The sequence below is a fragment of the Taudactylus pleione genome, unplaced genomic scaffold (genome assembly GCF_031769625.1).
Source record: "Taudactylus pleione unplaced genomic scaffold, aTauple2 ptg000074l, whole genome shotgun sequence".
NCBI classification, from domain to species: domain Eukaryota; kingdom Metazoa; phylum Chordata; class Amphibia; order Anura; family Myobatrachidae; genus Taudactylus; species Taudactylus pleione.
In genome coordinates, this window is record NW_028284476.1 from 461449 (window position 1) to 469429 (window position 7981).

Genomic DNA, 7981 nt, shown 5'->3' on the forward strand with positions numbered 1-7981 from the left:
CACTTATTCTAATGGGGGCATACTACAAGGGGCAAAAACTACTGGGAGCACATATTCTAATGGGGGCACACTACAAGGGGCATAACTACTGGGGGCACATATTCTAATGGGGGCACACTACAAGGGGCATAACTACTGGGGGCACTTATTCTAATGGGAGCATACTACAAAGGGCATAACTACTGGGGGCACTTATTCTAATGGGAGCATACTACAAGGAGCATAACTACTGGGGGCACTTATTCTAATGGGGGCATACTACAAGGGGCATAACTACAAGGGGGCACTTATTGTAATGGGGGCATACTACAAGAGGCATAACTACTGGGGGCATACTACAAGGGGCACAACTACTGGGGGCACTTATTCTAATGGGGCATACTACAAGGGGCATAACTAATGGGGGCACAACTACTGGGGCATTTGTAATGGGGGCATACTACTAGGGGCACTTGTAATGGGGGCATACTACCGGGGGCACTACTAATGGGGGCATACAACGAGGGGCACTACTAATGGGGGCATACTACTGAGGAGCACTGCATAGGGGGCACTACTACTGAGGGCATTGTGTAAGGGACAACACTGCTGTGGGCATTGTATAAGGGGCACTACTACTGTGAGCATTGTATAAGGGGCATTACTACTGTGGGCTTTGTGTATAAGGGTCACTAATGTGGACATTGTGTAAAAGGGGCACTACTGTGGGCATTGTGTAAAAGGGGCACTACTGTATGTCGTAACATAAATAAGAGACACTACTTTATGGTGTAATGTGAATCGGGCACTATGTGCGGTGTAATGTGAATAAGATTGTGCACTGTGACTCATTGGGCCATAGCCACCTGTGTATACAAGTACTGTGACTCTGCTGGCCGTACCCCTTTGGGTGGGTGGGAGGGCCCAAGGACCATTCCATCTTGCTCTGCCTTTCATTTCTGCCACTGCTGTGTGACAATGTGTCATAGATGTGCTTTATACTGTGGTGTCTGTGCCGTTGCGCAGCTGCTCTGTCGCTTAGTAACCAGTCAGCTCACTGCAACCTTTGGCCGATAATGGTGAAAGCTATAATTTAAACTGTGAGGTGGTCTAAATTGACTGTAAATGACTGGAAATTAATGTTATTGAAGTTAATAATACTCTAGGAAGAAAAAAAAAAACCCAATTTATGTGATCTTAGCATTTTTGTCAATTTTTGTAAGAAAATCCAAATCCAAATCCAAAGCCAGTCACTGCAGTTTGGCAAATCCAAATCCAAAAATGGTCCGGCGCACATCCCTTATATATATATATATATATATATATATATGTATATATATATATATATATATACCACTCTTGTGTGTGCACTCACGCTCTGGTATATCAAAGAGTGGCCCCACACCCCAAGAGTGGTATATCTATCTTATAAACTGGCCTCTGTTGTGACAAAATAGTTTTACGTGGAGATGATATAGGGTGAAACTGATAGCGAGTACGAGATAAAAAATAGTTCAGAATAGGCAGTTTAATCGGAATTATTTTTAACAAATAAACATGTAACTGGATAACAGAGTAAGTGAATAAAACAGTTGAGCATTCAGAATAGGCTGACTACTGTCACTGTGGTTCATTTTGGAAAGAAAACGCATTGAACAGTGAATTGTTCTGGTAGAATGTGCTAAATGCTTCTTCAGAGACAAGGCTGGCATGTCTGCACACTGTGTGCTGTGCTGGATTCTGAAGTGGCTGCTCAGGTAGGTCCAGGGGACACACTACACACCCTGCACCCATGTTTAATACTTACCTCTCCGGAGTCCCGCATCAGCGCTGCAGTAGCAGCGCAAATCACCGGGATATGGCGCAGCAGTCAGTTTCCCTGAGTTTTGCGCAGACGCAGTAGAGTTGTCCCCAGTACCAAGGCACAGGCTCCATTTTACTGGAGACCTGTGCATATGCAGTAGAGGTGTCCCTGGTAACATGGTGCGGGTACTACCACATAGAGGAGGGGGACCGCATGGAGTTATCTGCACACGGGCCCCCTCCTCTCTTAAACCACCCCTGCCCAGCTGTCAGCAGATAGGAATTCTTATTAACTGTCCCAAATATGTACTGTACTATCATAGGGCCTGATTCAGAGCCGCTCGTTAACAGCAGTACGCTCGTTGCGTTCCGATGTTGAGAAAGCGCGCATGCGTCGGTGTAACACTGCGCATGTGCGTACGGCATATTGCGAGCTTTTTTGTCTCGTTCGTCAAATAGCGTACAGGAAGTGACATGTCAAATGTGATTGACAGAACAGGGCGTTTTTGGGCGTTGACGGGGGTGGAGATGGAAAAACGCAGGCGTGGCGAGGCGTTTTTGGGGCGTACATACATTATCAGATGCGAACGTCAAATGTGTTCGTACCAACTCATACGTCACTGGATGATCCTCTTTCCGTTCAAAATGCTCGCACAGCTTAGGGTCTGGATTACTCGACCACATTGGCGATGGCCTTCTCCTCCGTCCCGGCACTCCACGATGTTGCATCGATTAATCACGGCTTGTCAGAAAAACAATTAGTGTTGTATTGAAAACCGGCTTGGAATGTGTTCTGAAATCAGTTTTTTGGGTTAGCACAAAACCGTACGCAGGTGGAAATCATAGCTGCTAATGTCAGGATTACACAATCAATTAGCGTACATTTGTGGGTGTTTTGTTTTGGGTTGATATTTGGTTTTTGGGCTATTGTAACAATAATGTCATCATGTTTGTGTGTTTTTTTCCATTTTGCTTTTGCCTGGAGAATTTGCATCCTTATCTAAATTTTAAAACGTTCCTTAAAGAGCCCTTTTTTTTTTCCGGTAAAATTTGGGGGGAGCTCGTTTTTGCCTTGTGGGCCAGGATTAAATGTAAACCATTTCTACAATAATGTCAGAATACAATGTCGAACATTTTTTTCAAATTTATTGGAAAATAAAAACATTTTCATGCACATTTTTGGCCCAAACATTTTTTGCAGTGTTCTTCCAAAAAAATTTTTTAATTGTGCAAACATAAAAGGTATGGAAACTTAAAGCTAAAAATTAAAAACAATTCACAAGAAAGGAGAGGGAAGTTTTGGCCAGAAAGGAATATGGGGCAAGCACAGGAGTGTGGGAAAAGTAGCCAGTGCTGTCAACGTTTTTTCCCCCGTTTGGCAGGGGGAGGGAGGGCGCCAGACCGGGTCCGGGATGTCATCGGGCTGGCCTGTCCAGAGGCAGATGTTGTGGCCTCTGGACTAGGCACAGGGCTAGGCACATTTGGAGGATTGGCTGATGTTGTGCCAGAGGTGGAGGATCCTGATGTTCCGGCAGGAAGGGAGGTCGGCTCCACCATGTGCTGGCGAACGAGCTGCTCCAGGGCATTGGCAATGCGGATGTTGGCCCTGGTATTTTCCGCCAGGGCTTGACCAATGGTCACGTTGGCCGCAGCATTTTGCTCCAGGGCCTCAGCCACCCATACCAGACTGGCGTCCATCCTCTGCAGAATCCGATTTAAAATTTAGTTCTGTGAGGAGGGACACTGCCTGCGAGGGGGATTGCCCTGGACTGGCTTCTGCAGGTTCCTCAGCCGGATGTACTGGTTCCTCCCCTGCAGAGCCAGCAGAAATTCTGCGGCCAAGGCTCCCCTCTGGAGCAGACTCATCTGCCTGTGTCTCTGTTGGAAAAATGAGAAAAGAGTCACATTAGAATCTACATATTGGCACAATAACATTTCAGAGTTGGTGACATCACAATATTTACCTTGGACAACATGAGGAGCCGCAAAGTCTGGCATGTCCGTATCCATGTTGGACACGCCAAAAACCTCCACAGCCTGCACACACCCCTGTGCCAGCTCTTCTAAATCATTCAACTCCAATGACACAGGGGTGGGTCCCCCACCTGTACCCCTTGCATGCCTAGCCCTGTCCGCCAGTTTTTGCTTCAGGCGATATTTGAAGTCGGCCCATCTGTGGGTGAAATTGGAACCATTATCCTTTTGTTTTAAATGGGTTTTGGTTTTAGGGGGGTCAAGTTTTTACTTACTGCCGTTTGACATCCCGGGCTAGACGGACATAATCACCCACTCTATTGACAGCACTGGCTACCTCCTCCCACATTCTCCACTTCTGGCTTGCACTCATATTCCTGTCTGCCTGTGGCAGGATGTCCACACACTTCTGAACCAAAACCTCCATCTCCTTTCTTGTGAATTGTGGCTGCCTTTTCTTTTTGCCAGCTTTGGCCGGAATACTGGGCCCAGCAGCCTCTTCCATGTCATCCTCCTCACCTATTTGTTTAAATGTTGAGAATTTTAAGCTTCACAACTTGCACTATATTATGTTTCAAATTAATCATTGTTTTGAAATGCCTGAAATACTTACCGCCAGACTGTTGGCCATTGTTTCCCTGGTCTGTAGCCATGTCTTATCTCCAAACAAGAAATACACCAGAACGTTTTTTTGGGCTCGTGACGTATTTATACATGCGTCCTTATTTTTCGGCCGCATTATTGATTGTGCGTTCCTATGATCCCTCCTTAATTTGTGCGGGAAACTAAACACTATTTATGGCTTGGGGCGTCTCGAGTCGAGGTGGCGGTTGTTGGTTGTTGGAGGTTACGTTGGTCGGAGTGGATTGTTGGCAGGTTTTGGATTTGGCGTTGGTGGGAGTTGTTTTTGGTTTGTCTTTTTCTTTATTTTTTTTCCGTTCGCTTTTTTTCTGGTGGTTTTTTTTTTTGGCGTGTATTTATTTGGTAAGTTTTTGGCCGTCTAACTTTTGTTCAATTTGTGTCTCCTTCTTTTCCTGAATTTTGGCTCGTTAATGTTTCCAATTTTCGCCTTTGTTAGGTTTCTTTTGGCTCTGCCCCAACGACCTTTTGATCCGGAGACTTATATATTATCTATTGGTAAGTTTTTTTTTTCACTTGGTTATTAAATGTTCATGTTTGTATTTATGCAACTTTGTTTGACCTTACACTTTTAACCTTTGGTTTTGTTAGTCAGAAATGTATGAAATAATTCGTGTTTTTCTATCTGCGTATTTTTGGACTTGTATTTGCGAACTAATTAGCACATTTTTATCTGTTTCTATTGTGACTTGTATTTGCGAACTAATTAGCGCATTTTTATCTGTTTCTATTGTGACTTGTATTTGCGAACTAATTAGCGCATTTTTATCTGTTTCTATTGTGACTTGTATTTGCGAACTAATTAGCGCATTTTTATCTGTTTCTATTGTGACTTGTATTTGCGAACTAATTAGCGCATTTTTATCTGTTTCTATTGTGACTTGTATTTGCGAACTAATTAGCGCATTTTTATCTGTTTCTATTGTGACTTGTATTTGCGAACTAATTAGCGCATTTTTATCTGTTTCTATTGTGACTTGTATTTGCGAACTAATTAGCGCATTTTTAAATGCTTATTTAGACCTGTTAAATTGGTTGTGTTTTCCCTTTAGCATTTGTTTAATACATTTGGGCCCAAATTGAGGTAGTCTGCGCACTGTCGTTTTGCTATTTGCCCAAATGTGTGTTTCTCCCCTTTTATGTTTTGTCTTGCACCCAATTTAGAATCCAAAATGCCCACCCTAAATTGTTGCATTTTTATATTGTAATTATTTATAGTTTGGGCCAATCATGACAATACCCCGGCATGTAAGCATCAATGGATTGTATCATCAAGCTAAGTAAAATTCCTTTTTTTGGGGGGGAAAAAAGCCTTACATTCAAATCTTGCCATTTCAGGTTGATCTTGGTCGGATTGTTCTGGCCATGCTCCCGGAAGCCGACCAACCTCAATCTTGTCCCAGGCATAGGCATCGTAGGCATGCAAGGCCCCAGATATATCGAACATGTGTCACCCTTTTTGAAATGCCAGATGATGAGGTGTTAAGACGCTACCGTCTTCCGCCCAAAATCATCATAGACACTCTCTCATTAATAGAGAGTGATCTTGAGCGGCAAATTGACAGTCCTACAGCAATACCACCACTTACGCAATTTATGGCGGTGTTACATTTCTGTGCCTCAGGATCGTTTCAAACAACGGTGGGAATAGTGGCGGGAATCTCCCAATCCTCCTTTTCCCGGATCCTGAGGGCAGTGATGGAGGCACTTTTCAAGCACCTCCATCATTTTATTAAAATGCCTTTGGATATGGGTGCCCTTAGTGTGGCCAAGGCCAATTTTTACCAAATAGCTGGCTTCCCACACATCATAGGGGTTGTGGATGGTACTCACATACCACTTCAGCCTCCAGCACGTCTGGAGGCCATATTTTGCAACCGTAAACACTATCACTCCCTGAATGTAATGGTGGTATGTGATGCCTCCCTCCAGATCCTGTCCCTGAATGCAAAATTACCCAGAAGTGCACATAACTCATTCGTCATCCGGCAATCAGGGATATGGCACAATTTAAACAACCTACAAGCTGGTGATGCGTGGCTTCTGGGTAAGTGGAGACCTTTAGTACATAACAATGTTAAGCTTGATACACAGTGATCCTGATGTTGTCACTTCTTTTTCACAGGAGACAGTGGCTACCCTTGCACGCCCTGGCTACTCACTCCTTATTTGGCTCCCACACCAGGGCCACAAAGTAATTTTAATGCCGCACTTACAGCCACCAGGCAAGTGGTGGAGCGCTGTATCGGCCTTTTAAAAGGCCGATTCAGATGCCTCCACCGCTCTGGTGGCGAGCTCATGTATTTGCCGGATATTGTTTCGAAAATTGTGGTCCTATGTGGGATATTTCACAACATCGCCATAAGGAGTGGTGTCCCAATGCAGCCAGAGGATGCCTTACCTGAGGATGGCCCCCCGAGGTTGGTCGGAGGCCAGTATGTGGGGGGGCCATACGCGATGATGTGGTGGCCAGATATTTTAGGTAATTATTGGCAACACAACAGTGTTTAGACACAATGTGGTAAGGATTTTTTGAGAACATCTAATTATTTTCTTTTTTTTTCACCATCTTCTGTTTGATTTCATAATCTTTGGGACTTCAACGATGACTACTTCCTGCTACCCTAAAAAATCCTTCATGGGGACACATTGGAAATATATTCTGGAACCCATATTGCAACGCAACATTTGTGGAATCATGTTGGCATGGTCCTTTGTCAACCAGTTCTTGATTTTTCTTTTTTATTTTCAAATGTTGTTGTATGGGTTGTATTTTTGTTTATCACTGTGTGTATTGTTTGTGAGTGAACACTTTGTTATTTTAGTTATGTTGTGAATAAATGTTTTGAGAGTGTAATTTTGGTAATTTTATTGCCCATTACAAGCAAGTGTAACCAGGTTCACCCACGTTAAAATTTACTAAGGGGTAATCCTGTAATGACGCAAGTTGAGCTAAAATTTAAGATGTTTTCGGGGTCAAAACCAACACCAAAAGGAATCCTGTACAATCAGTTGGCTTTGTAATCTCGGCCTAAGCAGGTTGCCCCCCAAATTGGAACCTGTAAAATGTAGTAATGTATAAATTGTCAAATACAAAAAAAGGCCAATCAGATTGTTACTGTTAGGTGTTTCTTGTGCCTGTTTTCCTACAAAATACATCACACAATCTTAGTGACAATAATTGCAAATCATTGCTGGAAGAGTCTACTTATGTCAGTGTAAACAATCTCAGATTTGGAAACAAGGAATGAGACAGAACGTTAAGATTAATTTTTTAATTTAGAAAACTATTTTTAAATGAAAACAAAAAATTAGGGATGCAGGATGACCGACATATGGTCAAGGACCACCAGCAGCCCGATGACGTAGGCACGCATCCGTTCGAATCATCCGGCTAAGTCCGCCATACGCCTCTGTTCCTCTGTGGGTTAAAAAAGTGTGGGGCTTAATACATCAATAATGAAACCACATTAAAAAACAAGCCAAACAAAGCTAACCAAAAATGACAATATAGGCCCTCATTCAGAGCCGCTCGCTAGCGGCCGTACGCTCGTTCCGAGCGATGTTCGCACATCTGCGCATGCGT